The following is a 20,043-nucleotide window of genomic DNA, read 5'->3' as shown; positions in this document are numbered from 1 at the left end:
GGATCAAATTGCAATAATTAGGTAGAACATGAAGCCAAACGACGAGGAACACACACACACGCGGCGGGCAAGTGGAGGCTCCGTTGCAGATTGTGGGAATGAGCGCAATCCCGAATTACTGCCAGGCCTTTTCAGCGTTCCCGTTAATCTCCTCAAGGAGAAATGCGAGATGACAATGGCACAGCACCTCCAATAATTGGTTCCAACAGGCTTACCGTATTAAAACCTGAAATGAGTTCTTCCCCTTTTAAGTGTGATCCTTTATTTCAATCCGAGGGAGAAAATTCTGGCTTTGAGAATATTAATAACTCCCCGGCAACATGAAATAAGCCCCGCCCCCCTCCCTCCTCGCTAAAAGCTGTGTACCTGGCGCCAAAGGTCCTGCCAAGGACGGCCGCTTGAAAGCGTCACTCCTCCTCTTGAGCTTCACAAGTTGCCATCTTGAAGAAGACCTTGAGGCCCCCTTTGTCATCTCCCCTTGAAAAAAAAAAAAAAAAAGAAAGAAACAAATAGAATTCAGGTCTTTTGATTGGTTATAGCGAGCGGCTCTTCGGTATCGTGTCAGCCAGAAGTTGTGACTGGAGGGGAGCCCCGGTGCGTCGCGGCGGCGGCGGCGCTCCTGCTTCTGCATGGAAATGAGAGCGCCAGGTCTTGAGAGGATGTCTGCTAACTTTGTTCCACATCCAACCTTGTTGCAAAATAGAGAACGCAGTTAAAAGTTAATGCGCCGGCTGCTTTGACGTGACGGCGACAGGAGCCCGGGCTCGTTACGGCGCTCCTGAAAAGTACACCTATGACTACGGCAACCTTTTGAATGTTTTTGATTACATCTCGCGCGGAATATAGCACACAGTAGCGCAATCCGCTCAAGCGTCCCCGGGGAAATTTGCGAGGCCGAGGCAGAAAAGAGCAGATGATACGTTTGGGTTGCCGGATTTTTTTCCTTTTGCGGCTAGGCGGGAGCAAAAACAAAGTTGCCCTTGTGTTTGGAGCCATATGAGAAGGGCTGATGAGAAGCCGGAGGAGGGAACATTAATAAAAACATCAAGCGCGGGCATTTGTTGTTTGCCGTGTGCATCTTTACACAAGCTTGCATCATTACCCATTTGTTTAGTCTGCAGATCAAGCCAAAAATGGTTGTGATCACCAGGCATCTGAAAAGCTTTTAAGCACTTGATGCCGATAAGCTTTCCCGATAGAAGATCCATGCGTGGGCTTCGAGAAGAAACACCAAGACTGACATCTGCTAAACCAACTTTGGAGGCATTGTTGCCAGCCAAAATTACTGTTTGCCATCAAGGCAAACATGCAAACTTATTGCACGTTAGCGACTGATTCTGAAAGCCTTAGCTGACAATGTTACAATGAGAGTATTTTGACTCAAAGATGATTGCGTGATTGCGAAACGCTTAGCGTGACCTCACAGATGAAGACTCATGAAATTGTTGGAGAAAAAAAAAAAAAAAAGTTGAATCACGCAGTGGTGGAAAATGTTTTCAACTGATTTCTCTTGGGTTCATTTTTTTTTTTTCTGGATCACTTAAATGTGGTATTGGAATAGGGGTGTGTAGACTTTCTATAACCTTGGTATCCTTCCCTTGGTGAGGCAATTGTGCTGTTTAACAAGTGGACATTTTTATTTTTTTTTCTTGGGTCCGACCTTAAATTTTCAAACGTTTTAATTATTTATTATTTCACAAATATGAAATAGTTTCCTGTTTTATATAAAGAGAGATTGCACTGTTTAGCAAGGGGATTTTTTTTTGTCTTGGTGCCGACCTTAATTTTTTCTATTTTTTTTTTTATCATTCATTATTTCACAAATATAAAATGTATTACCGTATTTGCCGGTGTACAGGTCGACTCGGTGTATAAGTCGACCCCCTAAAATTCGACGGAAATTTACGATTTTATGATATATCCTTTGTATAAGTCGAGCTCAATTGTTGCATTATATTAAACTTCAAAATTCAATATGCGAAATTTATTGACGAAATGTGTTCAAACTCCGGGAGGCCGTGCGCATGCGGCTGTTTATAAGCACCGCGGAGGAGATCGCGGCCGGCGAGCTCGCGCACGCCACCCGGCACCAACGGGAGGCCGGAAATAGCTCCAAGCCGAGCGGATCGGCACTTTATAAGCACCGCGGAGGAGATCGCGGCGCCTCATTGGACTTCCAGCGGCCGGCGAGCTCGCGCACCCGCCCGGCACATCCGGGAGGCCGTGCGCACGAGCCAAGTGGCCGAAAATAGCCCCCGCCGAGCGGATCGGCTGTTTATAAGCACCGCGGAGGTGGTGGCGGCGCCTCATTCGACTTCCAGCGGCCGGCGAGCTCGCGCACCCGCCCGGCACATCCGGGAGGCCGTGCGCACGAGCCAAGTGGCCAAAAATAGCCCCCGCCGAGCGGATCGGCTGTTTATAAGCACCGCGGAGGTGGTGGCGGCGCCTCATTCGACTTCCAGCGGCCGGCGAGCTCGCGCACCCGCCCGGCACATCCGGGAGGCCGTGCGCACGAGCCAAGTGGCCGAAAATAGCCCCCGCCGAGCGGATCGGCTGTTTATAAGCACCGCGGAGGTGGTCGCGGCGTCTCATTCGACTTCCAGCGGCCGGCGAGCTCGCGCACCCGCCCGGCACATCCGGGAGGCCGTGCGCACGAGCCAAGTGGCCGAAAATAGCCCCCGCCGAGCGGATCGGCTGTTTATAAGCACCGTGGAGGTGGTGGCGGCGCCTCATTCGACTTCCAGCGGGCCGCGCACTCGCGCACGCCGCCCGGTTCAAATTTTCTAAGTGCAACGCACAATGAGATGCATGAGAAACGGCCTTGGTTACCATCACATTTGAAGCGATGAATACGAAGTTAAATTTTATGACTCGGTGTATAAGTCGAGGTCGATTTTTTTCGGTCGATTTTGGATCGAAAAAGGTCGACCAATACACCGGCAAATACGGTATATATATAAGAGAGATTGAGCTGTTGAACAAAGGGATTTTTTTTTAAAAATTTTTTATCATTCATTATTTCACAAATATGAAATATATTCTTGTTTTATATAAAGAGAGATTGTTCAGCAATTTCAGAATTTGCAGATTCTCTGATTCATTTATTTTGATTGACATTCATTACTTGGGTATTTTTTACACTCAATACTATTTTACTCAAGTATGTACCACTTTTGGATTTTACTGGAGACATAATATTCTGAAGTAACAATACGCTTACTTGAGTACATTTTTTTTTCGCTCAGCTCATTTGCAAGCACTGTTTGGATTTTGAAGTTTTCTCTGGACTGCTCCCACCTGGCATCTGGCTGCAGCCTTTGTCACCATTTGAAATGAACACAAGTGCATATTAACGCCCGGAGAGCAATTAAAAGCAAGATGGCGGGACACGCTATCCGCCGCCGTGTGCCAGGTAGGCGATGAGACAGACGCCGGAGGGTAATCGGCCATGTTATGTGCAAACAAACACTGAGAATGTAACACGCTCAGGTGCCATCCTCAGCTGTCGCACATCTGAGCTGAGCAAACACGGTAGATGTGATCCTTCCCCAGGGCGCGTAAAAGGTCTCCACCTCCCCGAACATCAAGCCGCTCGAGCAAGAACAGAAAGCGCAAAGCGTGTGAACACGCCGCGCCGTCAACGACGGACAAAAGCGTCTCCGACGGCGCCGACGAACGATCCTCCGCCTTTCTTCTTTGTCGAGTGTCGAGGCGGACGGGCCGTCATATCGCATCAGCCCATCGCGGGAGCAAGATAATATGTCAGATTAAATATGTATGGGCGAATTAGGCCTATCTCCAGTATGGCATCATTTAAATTCAAATCACTTCTCATTATGATGCTTGAGAAATCATAGCGGAAAAAAATGTCACGTCAAGTTGAAGTTGAAAGGAAATCGGCCAACCTTCTTCAGTTCCTTCCGTATCTGGCCCCCGGGCCTTGAGTTTGACACCTGTGAGGTAAAATGTCAGTAAACGCATATCCAAAACAGTTCACGGCAGGTCAACGGCTCAATTGTTTTCCGGCTCAAACTAAACTACTCAACTGACCCAGTCGGTAAATACGTCGGACCACGCGCAGGCACCGTGTCAACAAAACTCGTCGTAACAAAGCGAGGACAGTCGGCGAGAGCGTTTATCCTCCCGGCTGAAGGTCAAACGGCACGTGTAATAGCTTAATAAGAAAGTCGGCAAACGGCCGCCAGGGGGGTTTCGGCCACGGCTCCTTAAGGTGAAGTATTAGCCCAGTTTATTTATTTTCATTTCCGTGGATTTTATTTGCTCCCCCCCTCCCCGGTGGTAACAGCGGGTCTGATTTCTGCCACGATTCCCTCCTTAATTTTAATTTGCTTCTTTACAGCCCACCTCCTTTGTTCTTCATCTGCAAAAAAATAATGCAAGTTGGTCTCAAACAGGAGCACAAGGCGACCGCGGGGAGGACTGTAAACTAGCTCTGGTTTCCCTTTTCCCCGCTGCTTTGCAATTAATTGATGTACGGCCATGTGCTTATATGATAACGGGAGATTTCTTCCTGAAACAGAGCGCCCCCCCCCCTCCCCTCCCCTTCCCCCAAAGCGCACCTCCCCAACAAGGAAAAAGGGAGGTTAATTAATGCAAGGGGCCGCGTGTTCACAGAGATTCAGTTGACTATGCTGCCTGCCACTGCCACCCCCCCACCCCTCCTCTCCATCACCCCCTTCCCTCCCCAACATCTCAAACCCTGCATCCCCTGCCGCCTTAAGAGCCTTGATTCTTTGCTAATGACCTAGTTCTTTTAATGAGCGGTATTAACCCCTGGCTACAGTCGCCCAGGTCTTAATTGTCAAGCCAGGCTTAAAGGCGCTCCCTTGCCTATCAGCAGGTAGAGACGGCTCGCTACATTAGCGCGCCTCCTCGCCGGGACCCCGGGACTCGATGATGATGAAAATACATTTCATAAATACAGAGGTTGCCGAGGCAACTGACGGCCGGCATCATCAACTATGTTACACTTCCTCTTCTTAGATAGTGATGATCGGCCCACCGCGCCCAATGCTCCCTCATCCCATCTCTTATTGAGGACAGCCTCCTACTGTGACCAGCAAGGGAGGATGTAGAGAAAAAAATAATTAAATACAAATATATATATATATATATATATATATATATATATATATGTATATATATATATTTCATTATGTATTTGTTTTTATTTTATATATGTATATATATATATATATATATATATATATATATATATATATTCCATTGTATCTGCATAAGAAACCTGCAAACTCATTAGGACGGATTCGTAAAAATTATCTCCAGAGAAAGCAAGCAAGCTGGGTCCCTTCATTTACAGACAATGTGATTAAAAATTCCCCTTTATGTTGCACCCAAGAGGTATGTTTTAAAATTCAAACACTATTTACTATTAAGCACAATATAAAATAAATCCAATAACGAGATATAGAAATATGGACACCCAATTAGCACAAGGATGCCGCGCCTCATGAAACGCTAATGGCTTTAATGAAGAAAAGTCTAAAATAGATTCATTCACCATGAGGCCTGCTGGCACACTGAGCTTTCATCGCCTGAAAATCAGAGCTATTATCAATAAATTGAACTTTTGATTTTCGGAATGTAACGGGACAGCATTCCCCAAGTGCAAAAAGTCCTCAAAATGAATGACGTGCAGTTTCTTGCACTTTCTGGGGCCAAGGCTCCCTCCCTCCCTCCTTCTCGCTTGCCTCCGTTTAGTGCCCTTAAAGGAGCGCGAGAAGAGATCTACTCGGAGGAAACACCAGGTCGCCAAGGACAGACAGCGCTGGCAGATTATGGTTGACCAAATGTGGGCGTGTGCCGCACCCTCATTGTGTTCGGAAATGAGTCCATTTCCCATTAGGATGCTGCCGCTCAGCCTCTCCAGCTGCAAGCATTAGCAGCAATAAAGCTCGCTGTCAATCTCCAGGAGGGGCGGGGAGGGGGCTCGTGCGCGTGACGCTCGACGTGCGTGCGTGCGTGGAAAAGCCTACGGACTGAGCCTGCTCCACCCGTTGACGTGACAGCCCGTCGGTCAGAGCAGGGGAGGGGGAGACCTTGACCCGAGCTGTCCGCCCGGCATCCAGCCCTGCAGCGCCGGGACCAATATGACAAGGGCAGAGGCAGAGGGAAGGACACACATACACACTCGCACGTGCACACTTTTGCCATGGTTGGAAAAGCCTCAAAATGCAACTTTGACTGTAAACCTGTGGGATATTCCGACGCGATTGTTTGTGTGCCCTCGTAGCCACTTGACTCACGCGGAGCCACAAAACATCTTCATCACTCTCGAGTCATCCTCAAGGTGTTGGCAGGTCATCACTTGAAGCCAGCTTTTATTTTAATGGCAAGTGGCAGGAGAGGTGACATGCTGCAGGTGCGAAGCTTCCCGCTTCTGATTACCTCATGCGTGCTTTGCAGCCACTTTCAGTTGATTTGTCATCATGCAAACATTAATTAGGAATCATTTACTCTGCAAAAATCTTTTTTTTTTTTTTTGATTCAATGCAAAATTAGTCAGTCACGACGGTAGATCTGACGTTACTGTTGAAAAGCTGAAATTCAGAAGATTTGGACAGTTTTCCATTAAAAAATGTATTTAAACATTTAATTAATTATAAAAAAAATCAATTCATGAAATCGGTTAGTTTTCGATTAATCGATGTTTTGATTCAATGCAAAATTAGTAACAATGGCAGATCTGACGTTACTGTTGAAAAGCTGAAATCCAGAAGATTTGGACAATTTTCCATTATTTTTTTTTGTAAATAATTGATTATAAAAATATCGATTAATTGAATCAGTTAGTTTATGATTAATCAATGTATTAATACGTACATGTCATTTTCATACTGCAATTTTCCATTAAATAATTTATTTAAACATTTAATCAATTATAAAAAATCTTTATCGATGAATTGAATCGATTCGCTTTAGATTAATCGATGAATTAATACATCCATATCGTTTTCATGCCGACATTTTCAGTTGAGGTTTACAAAAAACCCCCAAATCATTTCAAAACTAAAATCCACAAAAGCAAATTGCTTACATGCTCCATTTTCATCGGGTCTCAGCTAGTGGAGCAAATATTTCTCGGCGTGAACATTTTTTCACTTCTTCCGAACAGAGTAAAGCAACTTAAGGAACGTTTGAGAATGAGACTCGGCCGCTTTGTGTGCGACATAATAATTCCCGGCGGCAGGCGAAGCCCCAGCGTTGTGCTCTCCAGAAGCAATGACACTGTACTTTGTGAGCTTGCTCTTCTAAAAGCAATAAAGGAGAATATCCCGCCTGAATGGGACTCCAAGATCCTTCACGGTAAATTTAAGGAGGGGAGATCGGCGGATGCCTCAGGAGCCACCAAATGCCTTTCCTTAAGCTCTCGAGGAGGGAGAAGGGCCAAGGAGGACGTTGGGGAGAACCATCTTTCTTTTTATCACCCTTTCCTTCCTGCCATCCTTTATTCCGCTACCTTTTCATTTCAGTTGGACCAAACCGAGGAAGTGTCCTCATTACCGCCATCATCATCATCATCATCATCATGGATGCTGCAACATTGGCCGTCATTTACCCCCCGGGTTATCAGCGCAGGTTACAATCTGTAATCCATGAATGCTCCGGAATAAGAATGGCCCCTGTGAGTTTTTATTTTTTGGCTCGTTTCTCTTCCTACGCGGCCCAATCTTCCTCCTCTTCCTTTTTTTTTGTTGTTGTTGTTGCCCCGCAGGCTTTACCGATGCTCCGCGGCCCCGACGTTTATTCCTCCTAATCTCAGTCTCATCTCCAGGCGAGCTGTGACAGATGGTTATAGGCACACAATAGTATTAAGACTTTTTCCTTTTTCCTCACCCCTCTGCCTGTACCTCTCTCCCCCATCCTGCCCCCCCACCCCCACCCCCTCCTCTTCTGTACAACACACAGCGATCAGACGGCTCGGCCCGAATCCAATGTAGGTAAAGTGGGCATTAAATGCCTCCGCCTGCTTCTGCCTTCCTTCGTTTACGCTCCGAGCCAGAAATATATTAACTCATCGACTATTATTAAACAAGGTATTTCTATAGGTTGGGTGCAAATCTGCAAACACACACACACACAGACACACACTGTTAGCGTATCATAAATACTCCACACTGGTCTAATTTCAGTTCCACCTTCACTGAAGAGACCATCTGGATGATGGAACGGGCTAAATAAGGAGGGTGAAATTACCTTGCCTGTTCCCTTTTCACACCCCCGCGACTGTCACTCCTTACCTTTTGAACCACTCCCCAAGGCATTCTGGGGAATTTGACTGATTCCTAGATTTGGAAAATTAGCCTCTTAATGTTGGTTGGGGCATGTCTCTCAGGTGCCACCCTCGGTGGATTCATTTCCATTTTTCACCTCACTTATGCACGCCTTTAGCCATCACACAAAGCCCGAGTGGTAGAAGCGTAATATATTCAGCTTGCATATTCACCTAAGGCTTTGCTACATTGCCATTTTCATGAATCACCGATATAGAAACAACAACAATCGTGAATGGCTAACGTTGCGGTAAATAGCAACCTTCACACACAAATCAGATCGCTAAGAACAATAAGCGTTGACCAACGGGGGGTGTTGAGACACCTTTGTCATCCGAAGTCCAATTCGCTAACAACACTGAAACTGTTAGAATCATTTTTTAAAGTCAATGTCACTGTACTCCAAGTAGGGAATTGTTTCCGGGGCATCTTTGTTCACCAACAATGAAAATGTACGGAATGCACAACATGTCCCCTCCAAGGTTAAGTCCTCGGCTTCATGAGGCACACACCATGAATTTGAACCCTCAGGGAGTGTCGCTTGTATGTCAAAACACGATGAACTGTAAAGTGACAACAAGCACAGCAACTTTGGTTCTTCTGCAATCCAAGACGAAAAAGCGATTGTAGAGTCTGGGGGGGGGGGGGTTGCAGAGGTCGCAGAGTCGGATGTGGGCCTGGCGGGACTCGGCGAGGATTAACACAAGCGCTGTGCTCAGGACATATGGTATTTGTCATCTCCCACTGGGGAAGAGACTCTCCCTTGCCCCCCACCCCCATACACACCTCCCCGCCGCCCCCAGAATCATCACATCTCTTTCGAGCTGACTTTCCCTCCCTCTTTCTCTCTCTTCTTGTCAGGATTTAAAGGCCCGAAGTGCTTTAGATGTTTACTGTAAATTAAACGGTCCTCTTGTACATATGCGCCACCCCCACTACTACCACCACCCCCCTCTTACATGTGTGTAAATATTGGGTCAATATAATTAGCAAAGAAAAGACTGCTGACACCAATGCACCCAATTTTTTTTTTTTTAATGTATGAGATGGTGTTGGGACTGTGGGTTGACCCACATGTAACACTTTTGGACTCACGTGTCCACTTTTGGTGCAACAATTTAATCCCAGGATTAATTAAATTAAATTTGATGCGCCTTATAGTCCAGTGCGTCTTATCTATAGAATTTTTATAATATTGTATGATTTCTGCATATTCTCTCATATATGGAAATGAAACAATAAAGCACCTGCGTCTTATAGTCCAGTGCGGCTTATATATAAAGAAACAGGATGTCCCCCTAAATTTAGCTGCTGCGGTTTATAGTCCAGAAATTATGGTAACTTGATTTTTGCATGTCTTTAACTCATTCACTGCCAACCCAGTTAATTTCTTTGACGTCTATAACCAGCAATGGCACTGGATGAGTTAATAGCAAGGTTGCATCCAAAATGCATCTGTTCTATAATGACCTCTGGCCATTAGTTGAGAATGCAAAACAGTGTATCAAGAGAGTGAAATGTTTTTTTTTTTTTGTGTGTGTGTGAGTGCGCCCGTCGCTCTATTGAGAGCAGGTACAAAAAGAGCCACACGAGAGCAGCACCTTGTTGCGGGCGCTCCTCTATTGTGCCAGGAATCAAAACAAGTCATTTACGAGTTTATTATTGTTCGCAGCTTGATCAGCAGCATGTCGTAGCGGCGGCAGCGTAAAAAAAAAAAAAAAAAAAGGAAGGCTCTGGTGGGAGCCTGCCAAAATAGACCCTCATTCAGCGCAGCTAGCGTGTGAAAATACCAGCCCACCTCATATTTCACAGCCAGAACGAGCGCTTTGCCGAGAGGGCCCGGTGATGAATTACACCAAAGCGCCTTCCTTATGGGAAATGTGGACGGTGCGGGAGAAAGAAGCGGGGAATGAGCTCCAGCGACAAATTGCCTTCACTGCCAGTTAGGCCGTCTTGCTTTCTTCTTAGCGGCTTGTCAGGCGAAGGTGGTCGGGGGCTTTATTGTGTTAGGTGGAGGTTATTTTGTCTTGTGTAAGACATTTGAAAAATCCCTTCAGGTGGTAGAATCTGCGCATCTGGGGCCGCCTGAGCGGGAATTCCAGCGCCTCGGGAGTGAAAGCGAGCCACGCTAGACTAAAAAAACCCCTCTTAGATGATGATTCGCCCCATCAGCTCTGTCGATACCTGTTAGCAGCAGCAAGCAGACGGCGGGCCGGAGGCCAGATCGGCTACCCGGCCGCTTGGAATGTTGCCAGCTTGAATCTTTGGGATGAGTTCAGCGGGAATCAGCGTATGGTGTTTTTACATCCCGCGGGTCGGAGCGTCAGCGAAAGCCCAAGGCCACGAGGGGCGAGCGAGAAGGAGACAGGCAAAGCTTCTGACCACCGAGCACATCCCCTGTGACCTTTGACCTTTGCTGTCTTCATATGCAATTCCATTAGATAAACACCAACCTAAAAAAATATATATTTTTTGTTTTTAGGTTGGTGTTTATATAATGGAAGCACACAGGAAGACAGCAAAGGTCAAAGGTGAAAAAAAAAAAGTTTATTTTTTCAAATTTTTTCACCGAAGGTTTCCTCTCAGGTTTGTATCATGAACCTAAAAAAAAAAATGTATATCTAATGGAAACGCACATGAAGACAGCAAAGGTCAAAGGTAAAAAAATGAGCCAAAAGTTTCCTCTCAGGCTCGGTTGCATCATTCCTGGTTTTGCTAGCTGCCATTTTGCATGTTTACCACACACACGGATAAGACGCGGGGATTACCGGGCCTGAGCGCGTTTGCCTTCGATCTCAATTTACCTCCGAATAAATCCCAAACTCGGAGCATGTAGCAGGCGTAATCCAGCCTCCATTCTCACATTCCACGTGCGGAAAGAAGAACGAGATTACCAGCTGGCTTTTAACCAGAATAGGTAGACGACAAAGCGGTCGGCGGCAACGGTGGTCCGACATCTTTCCGCATTAAGCTTTGTTTTCTGTTGACATTGACAAATGCAAGGGGGAGTGGCCTTGCGTATTTCTGCCGATGGGGCGTATTTACTGTCAACAAATGCTGGTGTACGCTGAAAATTTCGGAGCCCTCGGAATGGACCTGAAGATGTCCCGCCCATCCAGAGCTAGTTAGTGAGTCATTAGAAAACGGAGCATATAATGCTCGTCTCCTTGAGAGTTTGACCCGATTTGTTTGTGCCGAAGTAATTTCATTATGTCTGCGTGATTCCCAGGAGTGGCGCTTAAACGCACACCAGAGAGCGGATAAGTATTTGGCACGGCGTCAGCAAAGGCGAGCCGAGTTGCGCAGCTCAATTTCACTCGCTTTTATGTGGATAAATTCTATTAGGGCTCAAAGGTGGCGTTAATTCCGATCATCAAGTGTTGATGTGCCACCTAAAGAGCTCGAGAGCATGCAGCCACCCAGCCTGTTGGTTTTGTTAAGTTTGCTGTATTTTATGGAATTTATTTTGTCTTTTTTAAATCACCGTCATGGTGTTATTCATGATTCCAAAGTGTCCTGATTTTTTTTTGAAGGCTTTGTATTCAGACTCTGACAGTTGTTCCCATTCAAAACCACAGACTTCATTTTTCAGCCATGAGCGCATTTTAGAAATTACAATTTCAACCTTGAACACGATCCCTAAACCAAAACATCTTATTCAACAACATTTTTTTTCAATGACCACCATTCCATATTCATCATCAACAAAATCTGCAAGATGTTTTTGTTGTCTTAAAATCTGTGCCTTACTTTCATAAAAATACCCTAAGTACATTTTTGCATTTATTCCACCACAATGGGGTTAATATTTCTGGATTGATGGGAAGTTAATTAGCTTATCAGAAGCTGGTGGGTCTCATCACGAAGGGCGACGAGACTCGGTACAGGTCGGAAGTTGACCTTCTGACCACGTGGTGCAGGGACAACAACCTCCTGCTGAACGTCAGTAAGACCAAGGAAATCATTGTGGACTTCCAGAAGGGTCACACAACACACCTGCCGCTGATCATCGACGGTGCTGTGGTGGAGAGGGTGAGCTGCACCAAGTTCCTGGGGGTGCACATCAGTGAGGACCTCTCCTGGTCCGCGAACACCTCGTCACTGGCAAAGAAAGCTCAGCGCCGCCTGTATTTCCTGCGGAAGCTCAGGCGTGCATGTGCTCCTCAGGCAGTCCTGTCTACATTCTACCGTGGCACCATTGAGAGCGTCCTCACCAGTTGCATCGCTGTCTGGGGTGGTAACTGCACTGAACAGGACTTGAAGGCCCTGCAGCGCATAGTGAATACGGCTGGTAAGATTATTGGTGCTTCGCTTCCCTCCCTGAAGGACATTTACACCTCCCACCTCGCCCGCAAGGCAACCTCGATTGCCAGAGATGTGAGTCACCCGGCTCACTCCTTGTTTGACCTTCTGCCCTCTGGGAAGAGGTACAGGAGCCTGCGCTCCCGCACCACCAGACTCGCCAACAGCTTCTTTCTCCAGGCTGTTAGGGCCCTGAACTCGCTACCCCCTTCTGCGTAGCGTGCGGCACTGTTGCGCTATTTTTCGGGAATGTCTGCTGTACGCGTTTTTACGCTCCTCTTAATTAATTATTTATTTATTTATTGTTGTGTTATTTATTCATTATTTATTCGGCACGCTTTTGTTATACTTGTTTACTGTTTGTCTGTTGTGAGCCATGTCTTGTCACCGTGGGATAGGGGGGAACGAAATTTCGGTTTCTTTGTGTGTCTTTGGCATGTGGAGAAATTGACAATAAAGCTGACTTTGACTTTTTTGACTTTTTTTTTTGACTTTTTGACTAATGCTATTACTAATGCTAACGTGTGCATGCAATGATATTAAACGAAGCTCTGCTTAACCTTTGGCTGTGTTTGTGACACTGCAGCTCAGCCCAACTGTGAAATTATGGGCTGAGAAAGTCGGTGTGGGGACAATATGCAAATAAGCTGAATCGTGACATCAAAATCAGCAACAATTTCAAACGTTTATTTTCTCATTTTGATAAGCTCGCAAAAGTTTTACTTGGTTGTAAAATTTGACACTTTTTCATCCAGAGAGCCATCTGTTTTTATACAAGCAATTGACATTTTCCAAAACACATAGCGTTTAAATCTATTTGTGTTTAATTTATAAAGTCATGCCTCGACAGTCTACGTTGACATCATCGCTCACGACGAAGGACACCACATGCCGTCAATACATAAATGAATTTGCTGTGGTGCGTACCGTATAAGTGAGGTTGGAAATATTGTGATGTCAACAGAAAAAGAAAGAAATAGAAAACACATTTGAATCTCTGGCAGAGGGAACGGCATCGGTTGGGGGTGCCAAGGCTCATCGGGCCAGCCATTGCGTGTGACAGGATGCATCGCGGGGATGGCGCGTTAAAAGAGCCACTCTTCGAGGTATATCCTATCTGAGGCCGTGGAGGCTGCACAGGTTGTACCTATTAAAACGGCTTAGTAACTCAAGAAGCAGCAATTTGAGAGCGAGGGCGGAGGCGGGATTGAGGACGAAAGCTCGGCTAATGCCGTAACTCCGAGGGCTCCCAAAAGACAGCTTTGAGGATCGGACAGGATGACACCGTCATCATCGCAGAGGTGGCTAGCTGCGAGTGCTAATGAGAGGTCATGCCAGGCAAAGATCTCTTTCAAAAGTATCGTCGGAATAAAGGGAGTCGTCCCGAAACACGTTTTCTCCTGACTTCTTGTGGTTACGAGCTAGCAGATTCTTTGTTGTCCCACAGATGATGGGGGGGGGGGGGAACGCGGCAACCTACAGTGATTTTTTTTCCCTCCTCTGTGGTTGGCAGCAGCCAGCAAACCGTGCAGGAAACTGTATCCTATCACTTAAATGGTTAAGTATTTTATGAGTAAAATGCTTCCAAATGTCTCCGAGAAACCTTCCAGACCACACCAAAGACCAAATGAGGTAATATTACATTTCTGAAAAGTCCCCACGATGATACCCTGACTTTGGTGTAATTGCGTCAGAAAAGAAAAAAAAAGGCTGCACGAGTCTCGCTGCGTTACATGTCAGCCCGTTGGACTTGGCAAAAGCCGAGCTCATTAAGCGTGCGCGAGAGAAAACTTTACAGCCGGCCCAGGGCATTTGTGCGCGTACGTAGAGGCCAGCACAAGACGCAGACGCGGGATATCAAAAGAAATCATCCTGTGTGCTGTTGGCTCCTGTTTTTCTGCAACACGGGAAGAAGCTTGCACAGAAAAACACATCAGGCCGACGACGCGTGCTGCAATCACCGCATCGCCTCGCAGCTCCTTAATGAGAGTCAGCATTATTCCTGTTCAAAACCGGATGATTAGGAGAGGTACAGGCCCGCTCCGATTCATTTATTATTGTGACTGTAAAGATCAAAGTACGGTGAAGATAACATCCATCCATCCATCCATCCATCCATCCATCCATCCATCCATCCATCCATCCATCCATCCATCCATCCATCCATCCATCCATCCATCCATCCATCGCTTGTTTCCATCAGGACATTCCAATTTTGATCACCACCGCCAAATATACAAGACATGTAAATAGATTATCCTCAATTTTCTCAGGAACTGGAATTTTGACCTCGATATTGATGCTACTGAGTCATTGGGACATATAAACCATCCACTGAACTAAGGTGCCAGTTCAGGGAGGGAACGACATAGCTCTTGCTAAGATGCTAGCATGCTAAAATTTCCGCTGAGACCTCTAAACTACTTATCAATTTCTCAGAAAAAGGAATTTTGACCGTAACCTCGATATCAACGCTATGTAAAGGTGACTACCTTTATATGAACCATCGACAGAGTTAGAGAGGGAACGATATAGCGCTTGCTAAGATGTTAGCATGCTAAGATTCCAAGTATCTTCGAAATCCCGGGTACTTTTCCACAACAAAGATAACCTATGCTCATTTTCGACATTCCTCCCCAGTGAGGGAACGTTCAGCATGTGTCTTGTGCTAATTTTGGCTGATACATGGACTCAAGGCCCTTAAACACGGTTATAGTATATGAATCTTGAGAAAGTGATTTGGAGGCTCTGCCCCCCCGCCACCAGCCGCTCTTGCCTCTCCTCAGCTGCCTAATCTTGTGCAGATTAAAACATTGTTATCATGAAACAGGCTTTCTCTGTAAGTAATCCTCTCCTTTTTGAAAACGGGGGGGAGGGAGGGGGGAGTCGGGGTGGGGGGGAGAGGTGTTATGAGGAATCTGCAGCAAAGCGCCTTTTTTTTTTTTGCTTCTTGTTATGTCAGGCTGTATTTTAGACGGCGTTAATCATATACCTTTGTGGACACTTAATTAAAATTACAAAACCAATTTTAATCGCGGGTCCAATTAATATGTAAATATATGCAAATGTGGTGAAACAAGGTGGTGATTAAGTTAAGGACACTCGTCTTTAAGTGTTAAAACAAACCGTCTCCACCTTAGCCGCCATGAACAAGGGTGTGATGTTTAGCGAAAGGAGAAATATTATTCCAAACCCGAAATGTGTATTATTACACGCATCGTTCCTTGAGTAGACTCTCGTCAAAGTTTCCCAGCCGGAGGTGAGAGTTGACAATTCTAAACGAGCAGATTCGCCCTTCTAATTAGGCCTTGGAGATATGCTACTTGTTCAAAGTGGCTTCTGCAGGGGGGGTCGGGCGGGAGCATGAGCATTGTTGGGGGGTGGGGGGGGCAATCAGGTAATAATGAATGGATATTATTCAACTTTGGGCGAAATGACTACAGAGTAGGAAAAGACGATTAATTCCAGCCTGTGAGTAAAGCCTGCAGTCAGTCAGTGCTGTGGAGGTGAGCTGAGGTGAGGGTGGCTGCTTATCACTTGGATAACTTCAGTTGTTTTTTTTTTTTTGTAAATCGGGAAAACCACTAATTGTGGATGACTTGTGTTGTTAACCTTGCTTAGCCATGCAAAAAAAAAAAAACACTAGTTTACTTTTGTTGTGTTTTTGTGCTGGTCTTGCTGCAACAGCAAAACAGCCAAGATTCCAATGGTCAATGGTATTTTTTATTATTTTTTTTTTATTAGCAGGGTACAAGAAAAAATTGATGGAAGGATTTAACAGCAACTTTGACATTCTTCATCTTTGTGTCCTGCGTGTTTTATAGGTTTCCCTGTTGCCAAATCAAAAAAGATTTTTCCAGATGTTGGGAAACTAAAAGCTAAAAATCACTCCTAAACTGACCTTGACATGGATCAGAAAGTGCAGCAAAAAATGTCTTAATTATATTTATGCATCAGGATATTATATTATTACAAATAAGTACAATAAAAAAAAATCAGATTAAAAAAAAAAAAAAAAGTATTTTAGTTGTGACTATTTAGAGGCCTCACAGAAATTTGTACTTAACTGACCTTGACATGGATCAGAAAGTGCAGCAAATTTAATATCTTTATGCATCAGGATATTATATAATTAGAAATAAATATGATAAAATGTTTTTTTAAAAATTTCAATTTTAAAAAAGTTACTATTTTAGTTGTGACCATTTAGGGCCCTCACACTAACACACGGGCCAGTGAAAAATGTAATTCGGTCAGCATGTGGGCTCAGTTTGTGAACCTGCAAGCGAGAGGGCAGCAAGCCAGCCTGCCGGCCAAGATGTTAGCCACCTGTAATCCCATCTGAGTGTATCGCGTCACTCTCCTCCTTTTGGAGCTGCAAAGCGCTGTCACCTCAGCTCTATGCGCTTTGCAGGTGACTTACACACACAAAGCCCGGTGGGATGTCAAAGTGGCAGTTGTTAGAAAGGTGACACGAGGGGATGGCTGATGAAAAAAAAAAGGAAAAAAAAAGGTGACAAATGGAGGAGGATGAAAAGCCAAAAGTGACAGCAGGTGCAACTTCACACTAACATTTTGTGCAATAAAGCAAATGTTGCAAACATTAAAACGAATGCGTGTTAAATTGGTTTGGATGAATTCATCGTTGCTTCTGAATTTCAGTCCGCAAATAATGACGAGACTATGATGTCTCACTCTGCAAAATTATTCTGTTAACGGAAGCAAAATATTCCATGCATGTGTTGCTTGTGAAAACATTTCTAATCAAATCAAATAGTTTGAATGTCCGAGGTAATGATCCGTCAAAGTCCCAGACAGAATTATCACCTGCTAAGAGATGCTTTTTTTTTCTTCTGACAAGTGTTGAAATGTATTCTTGCTGCCTTTGTAAATGCAATGTAAAATGACAACACTTTTTTTTTTTTTTCCACGCTGCAATGCTGCGAGCGATCGCACTCACCTGCCTTGTCTGTCCAAATATCCACTTAGCTCAAATTCTGCATTTATTTGAGACTGCCAGATGACTCGATGTGCCTTCAGGCGTGTACTGAGTGGCGACACATTTGCTGTGATTTGAATCTTTTGACAAATAAATTGCACAGAATGTTTTTAGCCGCCAAAGGACTAATGCGCGGCAGACGGGTGCGACACCGACTCCGGCTCGTACATGTCCACCTAATAGGCAATTTTAAAATGGAAGCCGGTGCTTTGACTAAGCAATAAAATGGGTGCACCCAGCGGCTGTACACCCCAATTATCCGATTTATAAATCACCGGCCGTTCCTTTGATAACTTGATGTTGAATTTGATCAAGTTGCTGCCTTGGAAGCTGCCTAAATAAAGAGAAAAACAACATTGATCTAATTTCCTTTATTGGTCATAATCAGGAGGTTGGCGTTGGCCTCACTTAATCACAGTCACATTGATTTTCCAGCGGTGCTCGTTGGCGAGCGTGAGCATGAGCACGAGCTGACTGCTTGACAAATAGTCACTTGTGATTGTTTAAAAAAAGTAAGGAATGACAACTATTTGCAGCTGTGCATAAACGCACATTTAAGTGAGATAAAGTAGAGATGTGTTCGACTTGTTTTGGAGTTTTTATGGTTTGTCCATGTGACAAAATATACAAGCGCTCACGGGTATTTCCCAGCTTCCGAGCGTAACCTGCTACTTGCTCAAAGTCAGTTGGCAGAAGCTCGGAAAAGTCGAAATGTGGAGATGGCTTGATGTTACTTTGTGTTAAAAATGAGCATCCTACATTGTGATCTAAACCAAAGAACCTAATCTAAAGGGATTACTAGAAAACTAAAATAAAAATGTAAAAATATAAAAATGAAAATACAAATAAAATAAAATCATGTTTCTAAAGATTCAACTTATCTAAGTAGCGGTAAAGTAAATAAAATTAGGTTAGCGGGTTAGCGAGGTCATCATGGTGCAGTGGTGTGTCACTCCCTCCCATCATCAGGATCCTCATTAACATGATCTCCTTCCCAGGTGAAGCACACGGCGAGTAAAACGTCCAGACCGAAGCCAGGCGTCCGACAGGACAAATAAGACATCATTAGAGCACATTAAAATCCACATTATATCTTTTACTGCCTCTTCACAAGTCTAACATGGTGGCGGAGCCTCAAGAAGATATGGAGATGCAGAGAGTGAACATTGGAGCGACAAGATGAGGCGTCGGATCCTGGACTGACCCTGGCGAGCCTGAGCATCTCTGCTGAAAGAAAAGTTTTGGAGTTCTGCCGCAGGTGGTGCGTGTTCTGAGCACCCTTTTAACAATATGGCCCAAATATTTCTCTGTAAATATTTATTTATATCATTTATTTATCATATCAAAGGTGTCTGTCAAATATTAGCTTTGTTATATTTTTTAATTTGTCTTAGCTTCAAGACAAGAAAATACCATTTGCTGCTGTACACAATGTGAATTTACAAAATAAAACCGGTTAACTATATAAAAAAAAAAGAAAAGCAATTGTCATATGTTTAATAAAAGTGCTCGAGTTAACCTTCCGAAAAAATAGCTCGACAAAATTACGAAGTTGCTCCTCAAATCATTTGGTTCATTTACTGTATGTATGTTAAGGGAAACAAAACAACTATTCCTACTTTGCTGTCTTTTTTCCAAAAAACAACAAAAAAACTTACACCTTTGCAATGATATTCAAGCAAATCAAATATACGGCTTGTTTCTCGTGAACCTTGAGGGGGCTGAAGGAGCTGCGAGCAAACATAATGTAGCTTGTTAAACAAGCCAACTGGGACTTGTTTGGCTCACTTGCACTGGCAAACAGGAGAAGTGCACTTGTGAAAGGGTCAAAAAGGCTCAATACTGGACGGCTGGAAGACATCCAAGGCCTGCTTCAGGTCCGCGCATTTGGGGGGGGGGGGGCACAAATACCCACGCTGCGCACAAGCTTTGCACACACAAAGGTGAGATTGCGCATGTGAGGAAACAATGCCGGTGCATTACTGACGCTCACACGATTTGAATCATGTGAACCGTCAAATATTGGATCCCAAAACAGAATCGAATAAAGGATGTGTCAAACTCAAGGTCCGGGGGCCAGATATGGCCCCCCACGTCATTTCATGTGGCCTGCAAAGACAAATTAAAATTCTAGACAATCGACAAAATTCCGATTTTCTCGTGGATTTCAAACCCTTTTCCAGATTTGAGTTAGGGCATATTCCTCACATTAATGCCGTGTCAGCGTTTTGAAAGGTCGTGCCCTGTTCTCCAATGAAATGTGATGCTGCCGTTTTGTTTTTTTTAACGCTCATGCAAGCCAACTATAAAGTCGTGGGAGTGTTTTTAGCAGCGTTATAACACAACACCTTTGATTCAAGCAAGGAACATTTCCATAGATACCAAACACGTCATTTTGGCGCAAATACGCAAAGATCAAATTTCCAC

The 20,043-nt window shown here is 44.7% G+C and overlaps 1 long non-coding RNA gene across 1 annotated transcript in view; it reads right to left on the bottom strand.

The window, feature by feature from the left end:
- The window catches only part of LOC148401568 (uncharacterized), a 31,396-nt gene that overhangs the window by 2,054 nt on the left and 9,299 nt on the right, over window positions 1-20,043 (bottom strand). Inside the window, exon 2 of the long non-coding RNA XR_015857241.1 lies at window positions 367-477. This is a non-coding gene — a long non-coding RNA (uncharacterized LOC148401568). The remainder of the gene's footprint in view (window positions 1-366; window positions 478-20,043) is intronic.

The sequence above is a fragment of the Syngnathus floridae genome, chromosome 2, assembly GCF_059516105.1.
Source record: "Syngnathus floridae isolate MCC-2025c chromosome 2, RoL_Sflo_1.0, whole genome shotgun sequence".
Taxonomy (NCBI): domain Eukaryota; kingdom Metazoa; phylum Chordata; class Actinopteri; order Syngnathiformes; family Syngnathidae; genus Syngnathus; species Syngnathus floridae.
Note: the sequence above shows the minus strand (reverse complement) of the source record. Positions and strands in the feature narration are given on the sequence as shown.